Source organism: Cherax quadricarinatus, chromosome 5 (assembly GCF_038502225.1).
Source record: "Cherax quadricarinatus isolate ZL_2023a chromosome 5, ASM3850222v1, whole genome shotgun sequence".
Classification (NCBI taxonomy): domain Eukaryota; kingdom Metazoa; phylum Arthropoda; class Malacostraca; order Decapoda; family Parastacidae; genus Cherax; species Cherax quadricarinatus.
The window spans coordinates 49,508,709-49,526,879 of NC_091296.1; positions in this window are offsets into that span (position 1 = coordinate 49,508,709).

Below are 18,171 nucleotides of genomic sequence, written 5' to 3' on the forward strand. Positions count from 1 at the left end.
ATTCCTGCAACTGTTTACAGTGCCTTGCCTATAGCCACTTACAGATATCTTTCCCTCAGGGAAGGTTCCTTGACCCTGGTGAAGGGCTCTTGATCTTGGAAATTGAATCTGTGCTCCGATTCCCTGAATTGAACCTGAAGACCTTCCAAACCCCCCCCCCCTCATTTGCGCTATATAATCCTATAGGTTTGGCGCTCCCCCGTGATTAGAATAATTTGAGGTATTTTGACCGTGTAGTGGCACTAGAAAAGAGACATGTCATCTATACTGATACTTGTATCATATGTTTTGGTAAATATAATTGGGCCGATGTATCTGACTCCTGTCACTTCAAATGATTCTGAATGTTTAACGTGCTTAACTGGCATACGACGGGGATCCAGAATATATATTATATATCTTGCGTGAACCCTTCGACATACACTGACTGAGGAGCTGTTGGTCTCAATGCCTTCCCGGAGGAATCCATAATGACTCTACAATGTGATATAATATATTCTGCATTACTCCAGTCAGAACTGTGCATATTATTCCTTTGCACTATGAAATGAGCGAACCATTTTTTGTGTCAAGAAAGGGTGCTTCTCTTCCTTATTTACATGTGTGCTCTGGATTCTACCTCCATATCTTATTTCATTTTCATTATTCAGGTATGGACCAAATATCTTAATACAGGTCTCCCGAAAATATTTTTTTTTTTAACTATCTAGGCTCGCGGGGACAGGCAATCTTCTGAGTACGCTGCTTATTTAATAATCTTCTGGAGACAATTGGAAAACTAGACATACGGCACCAAATAAGCTTTTCAGCGTTGAATGTTTACTCATGTTTGTAGCCATCTGTGGAATCTCGTTCTTGGTTGTATCAGTTTCTCCAATAGTTACTAAAGGATTTCGAACAATAAATGGTTTTTCCTTGGGCCAACAATTTCTTCAGCGAGCCACTCGGGAACATGAAACCGCAATGCATTTTACTTCACGCTTCACGAAATCGTCATAACACGATTGTGTACTGACCTGCGAGTTTTAGGACTTGCTTGCCACGAGTTCGATCCCCACCGATTCTGCGATTCATTTTATTCCATGATTCTTGATGTACACATTCTTGATACTACAGTTTCTGAACCACTGGAGGGCTACGTCATTTTTAGACCAGATGCGAATCCGATTTATACGAAATTATTTCATTAACACCTCAAAAACAGATTGGCCGAACATCGTGCCCACTCACAATGCCATCAGTTATTATTATGGTAGCATTCTCATTTTTGTGGTTTTGCCCGTGCTTTGGAAGTAACTTCGTGACTTCTGTAGCAACACTGAGATGTGTCACTGCACTGTAAGCCTTTGTAGAGGTGCCACAAAAGATGTTCAACACGTAGTTCCTGCTTGCTTTAGAGGCACTTTTAGGCACTAGTATGGCATGCAACTGAGAAAAATCACTCTGTAGCCTCCCATTGCCCATCAGATCACTTACGTAGGACTTCATCTTATCCCTACTAAAGTTTTCTGGTTTTAATATCTTCCCTCTGATGATGATTTGGCTTATTCCCTAGAGGGTCAAATTGTCTCCAAACTTCTGATTAGAGTATACTCTTGGTCAGCACAGTGATTGGTGTGGAGAAGAAAGAAGAGAAATGAGAGGAAAAATATTAGAGAAGTGACACTTAGCATGTCTGTGGCGGGTAGAGGCAGGTCTGCCCACCACCCCAACAGGAGGGATCCTTGAGATCACTGAGAGGGACTTGCCTTGATGCTAGCCAAGGGCTCTGGATCAAAGAAATTTGAACTACCCACAGTTTACTTTGATCAGTCCTGATTACCTCCCATTACCCACTGCATGATGCCTTGGGGTTTACCCCTTCCCCATGAATTAATCAGCGAATAGGTTCGATTAAAGAAGGGATGTGGAAGAATGCAAGATAAGGATAGGAAAAAAGAAGCGAGGAAACAGACTAAGGGAGGAGAAAACAAGAAAAAACGAATTAAATAGAAGAGAAAAATAAAAAAAAACTCGAAATAAATGCAGGAAAATGAGTAAACTTTTTATGCTGAGCGTATCCCTATAGGTGATTGAGTCCATACCTAGAATATTGGCTCTTGTAGGTACATCCTGTCCAGAATCCTTGCAAATAATTTGCTTTAAGGAAAAGGAATTGCTATTACATTCACGCTATTGCAAAAATTGTTTAGATTCTCTGTATTTTCAGTAATTCTCTTCTCTACCATACCCTGAAATTGTCAATATAAATCTGATTATCCGTATATTCCTTGATGGGTATTGTCGACATTCTTAGATGGGCTTCTATGGTAGCTTGTAGTAGGAATGGGCTCCATGTGACACCTAAGATCATACTTCAGAATCTTGTTATATTAACAGTAAGTTAACACTTCAAAATATAAGAGTATGAGTGGACGAAACCAGCATGAATAAGTGTCTGATCCGCAGCTGGGTTGTCAAGCACGATGTCCCCCTCGGCTGGGAGGGCCAGCTCTCACGCTCTTGGTTGGTTAATCTGGATAATGAATAACGCAGTGGGACCCCAGAACGGCTACATTCTGAATTGCCAGTTCGCTGGTTGAGATGGCGTGTTAATGGGTGTGATGAACGTCGAACAAATTGCAGTGTATGTTGCCCATGCCACAGGCAGTTCGATTATTTATTTTCGTTAGCTGTGCCTTTGTAGCATGCTGCTTAACTGTTGATAGACGCCAGCTGTAACAGTACTCTGGGGATACGGGGTGTGACATGCACGGAGTACTTATGTGACTTACATTGGAGTGCGTTACACAATCACATATCCTGTATTCTCACCATAAACAACCTGTTGCTTATTGCCACTAGAGGTATCATCGTCCCAACTATTCTGAGGATGGACTAACAGTTATAAACGTCATTCAGTCAGGGTTAGGGGTTGAATTAGAGATTATTTGTCCTGATACCTACACCCACACCTGGAGGTAAGTCTATCACCAGTTTCTAGCTGATAAACAATGAGTTCTGTATCTATATGAGTCAAGTTATGGGGACACGCTTACTCTTTCTGTCATTACATTACTCACTGAATGGTATCTGCCAAGTTTATTGAATATCTTGTAAACATTGTACGTACTTGTATCTGATATAAGTGGTGGAAATATGCGAATACTCAAAACACTAAAACTAAGTATGCCCGAAATGCCTAGCCATGCTAAGCGTTCTAGTGGTACACTCTGTAATCACAATTTTACTACATGTAAACCAAACAATAACCAAATTTCTGTAAACTCAGCATTGTAATCCTTATAGAGAATAAACTTTGAATTGAATTGAATTGAATTGTACAAGAAAGGTATACAATACCGACAAGATGAAAACTGAGACACACATGCAACATCTGGGTATCTTTTACGTAGACGTTTTACCATCCAGTGGCTTTATCAATACGGATTCTAGGACATAATTTGAAGACGGAACTATATACAAAAGATGAGGTAATCAGTCCCTCAGCCTTGGAGTTGGTGTGAAGAGCACCGTAGTCGTGAAGATTATGGAGCACAGGCAAGGAGGCTGGCGCTTGTATACTAACGTTAGGTGGAGGTGAGACGAGGGCATAGTCACTGGTAGGCGGGATTCCCCAGTGGAAGTAGGTCATACCCAAAGGGATGGGTAAGTTGAAGTAGTAGTTGTTTTAGTAGCCGTGATGGAGGTTATATTGATGTTCTCTGAACCAAGATTCCATGATGTTGCAGTGTCTGACAAGTTCTAAAAGACTGTTAAACAATACTGACAAGATGAAAACTGAGACACATGTGCAACTTCTGGGTATCTTTATTGTAGACCTTTCGCCATTCTAATGTTGCACGTGTGTCTCAGTTTTCATCTTGTCTGTATTGTATACCAGATGGGAACGACACGCCTGGATGTGTGACGTTCTCCTCTGCCTCCGTTTTTGGTGTCGTGATGAGAGTAAAAGTGGAGAAGATAGTGTTGGTTGATCAGTTTTCGGTGGACTTCAAAACGTGGATCATTAGTTTTGCAGAGAGAACATCAAAGAAAGGAAGTGTGTCTTGACTTCCATCGTAAACTGGATTACGGGATCGACCTGGTTGAGCTTGTAGGGAGCAGGAACGTTGAAGCGTCTGGGAGTTATGATGAGAATGTCGTCAAAATAATGGAGCCAGGTGACAGAAGAGTTTTGAAGCCTTTAATCCAGTTTACGCCTGGAGTAATAGTTAAACATTTACCGAGAACCGACCAACCAACACGATCTTCTCCACTAATAATCTGACCATGATGCCATTAATCATCATCTTCGTGCCCTCCTAATCTGTAATAGTGAATTCTTTGAGGACAGAATGCTCTATCATGGAATAAGTATTTTTCAAACTAAACTATTCTCATCATTTTATTAAAAACTGCAGAAGCCGAGCATATAAGATCTTCAACTCACCCAGACAAGATGCTGCCGAGAGAATACATCGTACTCCCTACCAAATACGTCACCAATTTCTTTTCCAGTACCGCATTCCAAGTATCTACCTCCATATCCACCACTATCGAACACATCACCAGTAAGGGACACCACAAAGTTCAATCCTCTGCAGGGGTATACGTAATCCCTTAAAACGATTGCAACCAACTGTACGTGGGGCGAGACATCCAGAGACCTCCGAACACGTATTTCAGAGCAACAATTCGCCAGCAGAATGGACGATTTGAGCAATGTCTGTATTTTACACCGAAACTTCCACAACAATTTAATCAACAAAAGAGACGCAAGACTCATCGCCAGGGAAGAATACACTCAGTGTCGCAGGGTCTTGGAAGCATCACTCGCCTGTATATCCACTATTTTCAACCAGAAAAATCAGCTTTTACAATACAGCTGAACCTCTTGACAAGAAACTACTACATCGTTATCCTTCACAGCAATAACCCTACTTGTCCCTCCCATGAAGGGCTTTCATAACCTGTTCTCAGCATTTCCCACCTGACTCTTCACGACACTATGTTTCTTGTTTATAAAAAGCTCACTGTATGGGTGGAACGTAGTCAACAAAGGATCACATTATACTGCACTTGTGTACAGTTTTTCATGAAGATTGAGACACTTATGCAGCATATGGAAATCTTTATTCAGGAAACGTTTCGCCACACAGTGGCTTCATCAGTCCAAAACAAAGAGGAAGGCGTAAGGAGAGGAGGAGAATGAGGTAATCAGTCCCTCAACCTGGAGTCGATGTGTTCAGTCCATCATTCTACAAGATTGATGGACTGAACACATCGACTCCAGGTTGAGGGACTGATTACCTCATTCTCCTCCTCTCCTTACGCCTTCCTCTTTGTTTTGGACTGATGAAGCCACTGTGTGGCGAAACGTTTCCTGAATAAAGATTTCCATATGCTGCATAAGTGTCTCAATCTTCAACTTGTCGGTTTTTCAAACCATTCATCAGTTTTTCATGCCAGAATTATATACTAATTATCTCTAGTCAGAGGTGAGGCAAGAAGTATGTCGTTTTATAAGGATAGTTAGGTAGTAACGAATGCAGCCATCATATACATCTTCTAGAACAGGAATGACAGGACTCGAGGGGTTATCAAGGGAGTGAACTCGGAAGAAAGCTGTCACTGAGTACAAACGGGTCAGCCCTAGCAGGCAAGCATTTAAGCAGGCGTGATGCTGGTGAGGGGCTCTTGATCTAGGGAACTGGATCTGTGCTCCAGCTCCCTGTATTAACCCTGAATACCTTCCATCCTCCCCACAGGCGCTGTATAATCCTACTGGTTTAGCACTTCCCCCTTGATTATAATAACAATAATCAAAGCAGGCGACGCGCGCGCGCACGCGCACACACACACACACACACACACACACACACACACACACACACACACACACACACACACACACACACACACACACACACACACATGTAGTGGAGGCAGGATCCATACATAGCTTTAAGCAGAGGTATGATAAAGCTCACGGCTCAGGGAGAGTGACCTAGTAGCGATCAGTAAAGAGGCGGGGCCAGGAGCTCGGACTCGACCCCCGCAACCTCAACTAGGTGAGTAGGTGAGTACACACACACACACACACACACACGTACGTTAGGGGGTATTTCTTCAGTCATAGAGCTGTTAGGAAGTGGAACAGTCTGGCAAGCGATGTAGTGGAGGCAGGAACTATACATAGTTTTAAGACGAGGTATGATAAAGCTCATGGAGCAGGGAGAGGGTGGACCCAGTAGCGATCAGTGAAGAGACGGGGCCAGGAGCTGAGTCTCGACCCCTGCAACCACAATTAGGTGAGTAACTGTTACGCAGAAAGGTGGGATATCTGGGGGCTAGAGCCTTGTCTAAGGGCAAAGGTAAAAGTTATACACATCTCAAGTATAAACAGGCCACCCAGGGCTATCCCAGTCAAAACAGAAAGCGCTAAACCAGTATTTGGTACTTCAATGGATTGGTTAGCAGAGGGTTAGGCAAAATTCCAAGGTAGGAAAATATATCTACTTATTCAACATAACACTATATACACACTCTAGAAAACAATTTCATGTATCTCCTACCCTAAACGCCCACATAGCGGGCACAAGAAGCAGGTGGCTGGCGGTCCAGTAACCATAACACTCGGCCTAGTCAGCGCCAGGCCGTCACTACTCCAATACCAACCCCATTTCTTATTTCCTCACTCATCCCACAGCACCCTGACCATGTCAGAGCCTAGGTGAGCATACAGGTAAGCCATAGAAGAGCCTATGGCTTGAGTTAGCTAAACAAAAGGAGTACACAACTACAAACTTTGCTTAAATACACAGCATCTCCGACGCCAGCCTCCACACCATGCTGACTCCACGTGACTCCTCCCAGCCACGCTTACCCCGCGTACCCAAACACAGTTGGAAAATAAATACCTAGCAGGATTTCTTTATAATTATAGTTTAACCTACTTTACAGTACCCCCAAAAGCACCTTATGAATTATAAAATTATGCTTTACAATTATAACATTCCTACTATTATGACACCCTTCTCTACTGTATATACATTATCATGTCATGCAGAACCCTGCATAACAACATTACAATGTCATGCAGAACCCTGCGTAACAACATTACAATGTCATGCAGAACCCTGCATAACAATACAATGTCATACAGAACCCTGCATAACAGTAAAACACACATACACATTCACACACATTCTCACACACATTCTCACATTCTTACACACACACACACACCTCTGCAACCACAATTAGGTGAGTACGTACGTACACACACACACACACACACACACACAGAAGATTATCAGGAGAAGAGTGGTGGAACACCTAGAAAGGAATGATCTCATCAACAGCAGCCAGCATGGTTTCAGGGACGGGAAATCCTGTGTCACAAACCTACTGGAGTTCTATGACATGGTGACAGCAGTAAGACAAGAGAGAGAGGGGTGGGTGGATTGCATTTTCTTGGACTGCAAGAAGGCGTTTGACACAGTTCCACACAAGAGATTGGTGCAAAAACTGGAGGACCAAGCAGGGATAACAGGGAAGGCACTACAATGGATCAGGGAATACTTGTCAGGAAGACAGCAGCGAGTCATGGTACGTGGCGAGGTGTCAGAGTGGGCACCTGTGACCAGCGGGGTCCCGCAGGGGTCAGTCCTAGGACCAGTGCTGTTTCTGGTATTTGTGAACGACATGACGGAAGGAATAGACTCTGAGGTGTCCCTGTTTGCAGATGACGTGAAGTTGATGAGAAGAATACACTCGATCGAAGACCAGGCAGAACTACAAAGGGATCTGGACAGGCTGCAGAACTGGTCCAGCAATTGGCTCCTGGAGTTCAATCCCACCAAGTGCAAAGTCATGAAGATTGGGGAAGGGCAAAGAAGGCCGCAGACGGAGTACAGTCTAGGGGGTCAGAGACTACAAACCTCACTCAAGGAAAAAGATCTTGGGGTGAGTATAACACCAGGCACATCTCCTGAAGCGCACATCAACCAAATAACTGCTGCAGCATATGGGCGCCTAGCAAACCTCAGAACAGCATTCCGACATCTTAATAAGGAATCGTTCAGGACCCTGTACACCGTATACGTTAGGCCCATATTGGAGTATGCGGCACCAGTTTGGAACCCACACCTAGCCAAGCACGTAAAGAAACTAGAGAAAGTGCAAAGGTTTGCAACAAGACTAGTCCCAGAGCTAAGAGGTATGTCCTACGAGGAGAGGTTAAGGGAAATCAACCTGACGACACTGGAGGACAGGAGAGATAGGGGGGACATGATAACGACATACAAAATACTGAGAGGAATTGACAAGGTGGACAAAAACAGGATGTTCCAGAGATTGGACACAGTAACAAGGGGACACAGTTGGAAGCTAAAGACACAGATGAATCACAGGGATGTTAGGAAGTATTTCTTCAGCCACAGAGTAGTCAGTAAGTGGAATAGTTTGGGAAGCGATGTAGTGGAGGCAGGATCCATACATAGCTTTAAGCAGAGGTACGATAAAGCTCACGGCTCAGGGAGAGTGACCTAGTAGCGATCAGTGAAGAGGCGGGGCCAGGTGCTCGGACTCGACCCCCGCAACCTCAACTAGGTGAGTACAACTAGGTGAGTACACACACACACACACACACACACACACACACACACACACACACACATTCACGCACATATTCTTAAACATTCACACACGCATTCTTACACACACACACACACACACACACACACACACACACACACACACACACACACACACACACACACACACACACACACACAAACGTACATAGTGTCAGGAGAGGCCACTTGGTGCATAATGGAACAGAATCATTTCCATGCTAATGTAATAAAAATACAGTGAATCGCCGAGATTTTAGCTACATGTAAAGCTGCCTGCAGGCAGTGATTACCGAGTTAATCTGACAACTTCCTAACATATACAGTTTTAGGAATTTTTGTGCTCAGGTATTTGTATTACATTCCTTAATATTCCGTATGTAGCTCGGAAACTTAGCATCTGCCATTAAATTCAAGGGGAAAAAGAAAGAGGATCTATCCTTTAATGAAACGCACGCACTCTCTCTCACTGGAAAAAAGAATTGAACATGCAAGAGTAGTTGGGAATGCATGACAGTGGATCAAAGAGTACCTTGTGGGAAACAGTTATTGCCTGTGTAGAGATGCCTGAATCGGAAAGTGAAAAAGAGTGAGAGTTCCGCATGAATCATGTAAGAGGTGTATCCCTTCTCTCAGATATAAAATTGAGGAGAATAAAAACCGATGAGGAGAAGTTAAGTCTACAAATGAACGTCGGACAGACTGATTGGTCAGGTATATGGCTACTGGAATTTAATTGCGCGACATTGGCAGCAATGAAAATTCAGAAAGTGGGTAAGAAAGTGGAAAGCAGTTTACACTCTGGAGGCACTTAAGGAGAAAGACCTAGGGAAGCGCATACTGCCGGGCATATCACCAAACTCAGGCATCATATCGCCAAACTCAGGCATCATATCGCCAAACTCGGGCATCATATCGCCAAACTCACGCATCATATCTCCAAACTCGGGCATCATATCGCCAAACTCGGGCATCATATCGCCAAACTCGGGCATCATATCGCCAAACTCACGCATCATATCGCCAAACTCACGCATCATATCGCCAAACTCGGGCATCATATCGCCAAACTCACGCATCATATTGCTAAACTCACGCATCATATCGACAAACTCACGCATCAACCAAATGACTTCCGCAGCCTGTGGTCACTTGACAAATCCGTTCGCGTAGCTTTCGGAAATCTTAACACATAGTTCATGGCCCTGTATCCGAGTAATGTCGGGCCTGTCATGAAGTACGCAGCATAAGTATGGAACCCTCGCCTGAAGAAATCTATCATGGAAATGCAAGAAAGGCCAGAGGTACGCAACGATACTAATCGCAGAGCTAAGGGTAATGAGTTATGAGAAGACGCCACAGTAACTGAAACTGGTGATATTACGGAACAGAAATATCAAGCGAGACTTAATGAAGTAGAAAATACTCATGATTTAATAGAAATGACAGGTATAAACTGGTCGAGTGGCTAAAAACCAAAACAAGAGACCGCAGCTGGAAGGTAAGGCTAAGATGAGTAATAGGGGTGTCAGGACGTATTTCTTCAGTATCAGGGTGGTCAGGAAGTAGAATGTCGAAGTAGTAGTGGAATCAGGCGCCAAACTTTGTAATAAGAATAGGTATGACAGAGCCACCGAAGTAGGAGTAAACCTAGTAATTGTGCCAAGCCTCAAGGGAGGTTCCTTGACGCAGGTGAGGGGCTCTTGATCTAGGGAATTGAATCTGTGCTCCAGTTTTCTCGATTGAGCCTGAATACCTTCCATTCCCCCCCCCCCCCACATTCGATGTATAATTCTACGGGTTTTGCGCTTCCCCATACGTATAATAATGTCGCAAGTTAAGAGGCTGTGACAGGAGATAAAACTCAACACCCTCAGCCGCAAATAAGAGAGAACAAATAGGCGAGTACAAAGAGACAACTGACAAATATGTCAGCAACTCAAATCAGAGAAGTATTTGCGGATTGGGACCGTGCTTATGCGGTACTGTTGCAATCCATATATGTAAAAGTACAAGGCAACGAGATCAAAAAAAAACTTTCCATGGCTAGTAAAGAATACTACCGATAAGCTATGTAGACCACGAATGAGAAGAATACAAGTCACAATTTTGTGGAAAGAACTGAAAAAATAACACGAACTTAAGAGAGAGAACTTACGACTAAGTTTTTGTCCGTCTTAGACCATTCCTAAATAATAGCTAAAGAAAGTGAAGAGAAATCCAGAAGACGGTTCGGGTAGAGGAAGGAATTTCTGATATTGGTAGAATATTTAGTATTAGAGTATTATTAGCAGTATTAGAGATAGTAGTAATGTAATAGTGTTAAAAATAGTAATTATTACTACTGCTACTACCATTAAGATATAAGAACTTGAGGTGAAATTTGCAATTTGGTAGTAGTAGGGAAACAATATGTAATAGTAAAAGTAGAAGTAGTGGAACAGTAATGAGAGTAAGTTACATCACAAGGAGCAGGAGATGAAAGTAGCCTAACACCCTTAGCACCTGTTGCCAAGAGACAGAGAAGCACTGCAGGAGGCATTCTGGTATTAGATAGGAAAGTAAAATAAAAGAAGAGAAAGATGACAGGAATTATAAAAGAAATGCAGAAGACTAGAGGAATGTAGAGGAGTAGGCCGAGATCAAGCTAAGTCACGAGAGTGACGAAGATCAGAGAATTTGAAAATGCACTGATCAAGACTGACATCTACAACTAAATCGGCTAGACTGCATCTGTGACTTCCAGAGGACCAGAATATGGTTTTTATGATCTCTAACATGGAAGAGAAAAGATTTAGTAATGTCGACATGCTGTAAGACAGCAGTCAGTTTTGTTAAAATATTGGGGAGGACACCATAGGCATCAGTGTTAGGAGACATATTAACTAGCATACCACGATAAGTATTACAGTAGTTTGTCAAAAAGAAACTTTTATGAAGAGGGAGTTTTAAAGGGAAGGAGAAACAATTGTGTGTTACTGTTGAACTGCTTTGATCACTGACACCTTGATATGTAAATAACTCATTGCACTACTACTAGTGCTAAATAGAGCTGGCAGGTAGGACTGCTCCACTCCTCCTTTGTTGTTTTTCTTATGCTCTACTACTGCTACACTTACTATTTGTTTTTAATTATGGAGGATGAATTTTCGACATGCTAGGTAAATGGACCCCTCAAGGGGTGCATCATCTTTGCGAAGCTGAAAGCTGAACCTGTCTCATAAGCCCAAGTCTCTTCGCATTCCTTCGGTGATTACAATTCCCCAGCAGTTCTTCTTTTCGGCCTCGGTGCCTAGTTCTCACCCTCTTTCTAACTCTCACGAAGGTTGATGTTTAAACCCCCCCCCCCTTCGTGTGGTCCCCCTCTTCTCCTGTTCCTCCTCAGACTTTCTCCTCAGTCCCCTTCCAGCCTCCTTCCTTTCCTGTTCCACTGCAGGACTCTCTTGTCCCCGCTGGCACATCTCTCCAAGTTCGTACTCTCTTTCCCACTCTGACCTCTTTGGTTCCCTCCATAGTCTCTTCGATCTCTACTTGCTCTACCTCACCTGTCTCTGAAGCCATGGTATCGGCATCTTCTTTGTCCCCTGAAACACTTGATGCTTTCTCCAACTATATTGCGGAGATTAAACCCACGATGGACACCAGTGCGCCTCCTTATGCCCCTTCTTATTTTTCACAACCCTTGCAGCAATCTTTTCCATCACAGTATTCTGATTCCTCCTTGCTTACATGCTTTCCGTTGCCTCCACATTAATTTCACTGATCCTACTATCCCGTAGATTTTATCGCTTCTCAATGTTGGCATACCTGTCTTTGTGAACAATGACTTATTTACAATGGAATATTCGTGTACGAGGTTCTGACAGGAGCTTTGGTAAGATGGGGAAGGAAGAAGGATGGGTAAGGATGGAAATATGGGTAAGGGTTGGAGGGGGGTGGGGAGGTTGGGTTTTTAAAGGTAAGTGACCTAATCACTTGGGCGCAATTTAAAAAAGTGAGTATGTATGTTGTGTTGTTCATGAAAAAGTTGAATTCATAAGTTAGGTATACTTCCTGCCCGTCAATTGCACACCGTTATACTAGGTGTATAGCGGTATGCCACTAAGTTGAAAGGATGCATACTGTTTGCAATTACCTTTTTTTTCCGCAAGATATCGGTCGCAAGGCTGCTGCTGCAGGTGGTAGTTGCAGGTCGTTTGATGGTGATTGGTTGCTAACCCAGAGTTTGAGGTGGTGTTCTGCAGTAGGATGTTTGCAGATGTTGTAAGGTTAGTTGTAAGGTGTTGATTGGTAGAGGTAGGTCACCCAAAATTGGGGAGCCTTTATCCATGTTATTGGACATAGAATGGTTCTGGTTGTATCCATTCTTCTAGTTCTTCAGGGAGGTCACTCAGGATTATTGGTCAAGGGGAGTTCTCCTTGTGAATGAAGCGTCGGATTATGTTGGAGGGTCTTTGGGTTCTGTGGGGTGGGGGGGGTAGGTGTGTGCAGATAGCAGTGTTCGATGGTTGGGGTGGGTCCTCTCTGTCGGGTACATGGAGTTCCTACATGTCATATAGTCGTCTCTTCTTTAGTTTGTCAAGCCTGACATTAATTAAAGCGATTCCCTGTTGTATGTACAGGTCTTCCGTCTTCATTCTGCCTCTAAATCTGGTGTCGGTGATAAAGCGGAGGGCTCTGTTCTGGACTCTTTGGAGCTGTAGCATGTTGGTTTTAGCTGTTAGAGACATGGGTATGCAAGGATATTCAAGCTGAGGTCTGATTACCATCTTATACAGGTGTTTCTTGATGTGGGAGGGGCCTATATTGAATCGGAATAGTTGGCTGAGGCGAATTTTGCTAGGTTCACTTTTTTGGTTATGTGGTATGTGGAGTGGAGTAATCTGTCGATCTCATAACCCAGGATCGTGTTTGCATTTCTGATAGCGATACGTGAACCTATGATGGAAATACCCCTTTTGTTTTCTATTGCTGATGGGAAATAACCGATGGTGCTGATGAGAACTTTATTTAGATTAGTCTTGATTCTCTATTTTTTTTTTTCCCACTTAGCCGTTCTCCGGAGTTCTTCGTTCATTTTCTCTATTGCTCTCCTATTCTTGTTTGCACCAGAGATGGGAGTTGATGAGACTACGTGGATAACATCGTCTGCAAATTGGGTGATGGCATCATTGTGTTCAGGTTGGGGGAGGTCGTTGACATATATATTGAAGAGTATAGGGCTGAGGCACGAGCCCTGTGGTACTCCAGCTGTTGGTGTGAATGGTGTTGCTGCCTTACCATGGAAGGTGGGAATGATACTTCTACCTTTTAGGAAGTTGTATACGAGCCTGAGAAAAGTCCAGTTGTGATCTGGGAGGTCTGCAAGTTTGAAAGTGAGTCTGTCGTGCCACAGGCTGCTGAGGGCCTTGTGTACGTCCCTAGTAGCAATCAGGGCTTCCTAAGGCTGGCCACAGCATCAATGATGATATTTATAACATGTGTACCGCGGTGGGACCTGAAGCTGAACTGCTTTCCGGAGAATAGGTGGTTGAATTCCATGTAGTAATTCAGTCTGTTTGAGATGATTTTTTCGAAGACTTTACCCGTGACTTCGACTAAGGAGATGGGCCTGTAGTTCTCTGGTTTCTGGTTGTCCTTGTTGGGATTTGCGATGAATATTATCCTTGCCGTCTTAAATGCCATTGGGAAGTGTCCTGATATCAAAACGGCGTTGAAGACATTCACCAGAGACATCTTGCAGTTACGGGGAAGATACTTTAACTGTTTTGCTGTTATGCCTGATGGGCCAGGTGCTGTGTTTCTCTTTCGGCCAATGACTTGTGACAACTCCCTGAGGGTAATTGGTCTAGTTAGAGGGTGTTCGTTTTCGAGAGAAGATGTGTCAATTGTTGGTATAGGGTGGAAGTCTTCCAGGTTTTCGTCCCGCCATTGGTTGACCCACTGATAGTGGTTATTGTTAAATCTTCTGCTGTCGTTGTGTGAGAGAATGTTCTCCCACACTTCCCCCATCAACTTAGCTTGGTCTTGTGTGGTCCTCGAGCAGGATAGTCACTTCCTCACCGTCTACATCTGTGAAGGAGTGTGTAAGGTGTTGTGTGGATGTGTTTTTAACCTCCAGAAGTCTACGGATTTTTCCCCAGAACTGTTCTGAGTGGCGCTTATACCGGTTTGCTTGGAGCACAAAATATTAACATATTTCTCTTTTGTGGTGAATTATGAGGGTGATCAGATCTCTGTAGTACTTCCCGGGTGGGCTGCCCTGTGTGGAAGTGCCTACTACACTCAGTCTGGTAGCATTAATTCCCTGAATATTCGTGGCCTCACGGGTAATCGGGGAGACCTCCAAGTGTTGCTCTCTCAGTTCTTCCAGTATGTGTCGGGTTACAAGAGCCTAGAGTTCTTTCAGCAGCTATCCGTTCCGTTCCAGGATATGTGCTGGTGCATTCTTCTGATACCTTTCCTGATGAAACTTTTAATGAGAGTGCGCTTCTTGTGCGCATTGGTATACCATTTCAACAGGTATTTTTTCGTATTCAGCTGCATTATACTGTAGCCCATATTTATTTGCACAGGTGGTATACAATTTGCTCTCTATATCTCTCCTCTTCCCGTGCATTCTTGATCCCTTCTCTGCCACTGCCTGTCTTGTCGTTAGTTGATTTTAACGCTCACCATCATCTTTGGGGAGGGTCCCACTGTGACACTCGTGGTGATCAGTTGGAGAGACTTCTCACTTCTCATCCTCTTCATGTTTTAAATATGGGTACTCCCACCAGTTTTGACTCTAGCACTCAGTCTCTCTCTTGCATCGATCTTTCTATCTGGTTCTCGTCAATTTCCCTTGATTACGCTTCGTCTGTTCTCCCGGATTTGCAAGACAGTGATCACTTTGCTATTATTCTTACTTCTACATATTCCCGATTGCCTCGTAGCCCCCGTTGGCAATTTGGATGAGCAAATTGGCACTCGTACTCTCATCTTAATGCTTTTTGTGAGGATCCTTCTTCGTCCTCTATTGATGAGCTGGTGTGCCAGTTTTCGACCGTAGTTTTGACTGCAGGATCACATTCTATTCCTCGTACCTCAGGCAGGCATTCTCAGACATGCATGACTTGGTCTCCTGCATGTGCCTGTGCAGTGCGTTTTAAATGTGCTCCGTGGGGGCTGTTATCAATATAATTGGACCGCAAATCGTCTTTTGGATTTTAAGCGAGCAAGGGCAGTCGCTGCAGTGTCATACACGATGCTAAACGTAGTTGTTGGCAGGACTGCGTTTGTACTGTTACTTCGACTTCCCTTGTGTGTGCGGTTTGGAAGAAGGTACCAAAGTTGTGTGGCAAATACACTCCAGACCCAGCTCCCATTTTGAGGGGTTGCTGGTGTTAGTGTTACGGAACCTCTGAGGTTGCCGTGGAAATCGGGAACTATCTTGTCAGTGTGTTCCAAGGGCTTCATCTCTGTCCCTCTGTCCCGCTTCTAAGGCTGCCAGGGAGTAATCACCCTTGGATTTCTCTTCTAATGGGAAGGAGCTATATAACGTACCTTCTACTCTCTTAGAGCTAGAGTCCATGCTTTCTGCTTCCTGGTCATCGGCAACTGGGCCTGATGATGATCATATCCGTAGGCTAGAGCATTTGCATTCTACTGCCCTTGCAGTTCTTTTGCGCCTTTTCAATCTTGTTTGGGCGCGAGGAGTTCTACCTCAACAATGGAAATCTTCCACTGTACTACCGTTTTGTAAACCAGGCACTACGGGGGCTTGATACCTCTCATTATCGTCCCACTGCTCTGACCAGTGTAGTCTGCAAGGTGATGGAACTATTGGTGAATAGACATCTGATAGGCTATTGCAAGACTCACAATAGCCTTTCTCCTTGCCAATATAGCTTTCGCTATGGCCGCTCTACTTTCGACCCCTTACTTCACTTAGATACGTATGTGCGAAATGACTTTGCTAATAAACACTCCATCCAAGCAGTCTTTTTTGATCTCGAGAAGGCATATGACACCACTTGGAGGTATAACATCTTAGCCCAGGCCCACTTCTTAGGCCTTCGCGGTAATCTACCGACCATCCTAGCTGCTCTCTTATCTGAAAGACATTTTCGTGCCCATGTTGGGGCCTCGATCTCCTCAGACTTTATTCAGGCCGAGGGGTCCCACAAGGGTGTGTCCTTAGCACTACCGTTTTTCCATCGTTTTTCATCGCATATTTGGTCGTCACTTTATCTGGATAACTTCGCTATAGCTTACACAGTCGTTGACTGTCGCCTGTTAGCGGCCTCCCTTCAGGATGCGATTAACCATGTTTTCCATTGGGCCACTTCGCATGGAGTTAAATTTTCTAGTGCAAAAACCCGTTTCATTACCTTCACTATACGTCCTCTTGTCCCAGATATTTCATTGTATTTACATGGCTCACGTATCCCAGAAAGTGATTCAGTCAAGTTTCTTGGCCTTCAGTTAGATCGTCGATTGACATGGAAACCTCACATTTCCTCTTGGAAGGCAGCTTGCCGTGGTTGGCTGAATCTCCTTAAAATTCTTGTGCATTATTCATTGGGAGCAGATCGCCGGACTCTCTTCCATTTACATTCCACCCTAGTCTTCTCCAAGCTGAGTTATGGCGACCAAGTCTATTCTGTGGCTTCTACAACTTTCTAAGTTAGATCCCCTTCATAATCAGGGTCTACGTTTATGTCTTGGTACCTTCCGTTCACCCCATGTTGAAAGCCTTTATACTGAGGCGAATGTTCCTTCCATAGCCGATCGTCGTGGATGCTCTTTGCCTTCGTTACTTTGTCCGCTCTCATGACCTTCGTGTTCCTCCTATAGGTTAGTCTCTAATGTTAGTAGTTCGGTGCCTCTGCTTACTTCGACCGTTTTCTCTTTGTCTTCACTCCGGTCTTCTCTCCAGTTGCTTCCCTTGAATGTTATTGTAGCGTCTGCCTTTTCCCTTGCCCCTTGGGAGGTTCCGACGGCTCGTGTCAGTTCTCCCCTTATGCCTTGCGCCAAAGCTCTCCTACCTACGGCTGCTTCTTGCTCATTTTCTTGATCACTTTCGGTCGCATGTGCATTCCATCTCTGTTTATACAGATGGTTCTAAATCCTCTGACGGTGTTGGGTTCGCTGCGGTGATCCCTGATTATGTCGAGGGTCATTTGTTAGACTCTGCTAGTATTTTTACCGCCGAGTTGTATGCCATCCTCATAGTGCTTCTCCGTATTACTTATGTCTCCTTTGGCGTCTGTGATCATATTAGATTTCCTCAACGCTTTACAGGCCATTAAACAATTTGATTCCCTTCATCCACTGGTCCTTCGTATTTAACTTTGGTTGTGTCGTGTGGCTAGCAAAAACAAAGACGTCGTTTTCTGTTGGGTCCCTGGACACCTTGTTGTGCAGGGCAGTGAACAGGTGGATGCTGCTGCGCTGTCAGAGGTATGTGATTTCCGGTTTCCTATAAAGATATTCTGTTCAGTGATTATTTTACAATCATCTCTGCCCGTCTTCGCGGCAGTTGGCAACAACGGTGGTCGGACATGTTCCA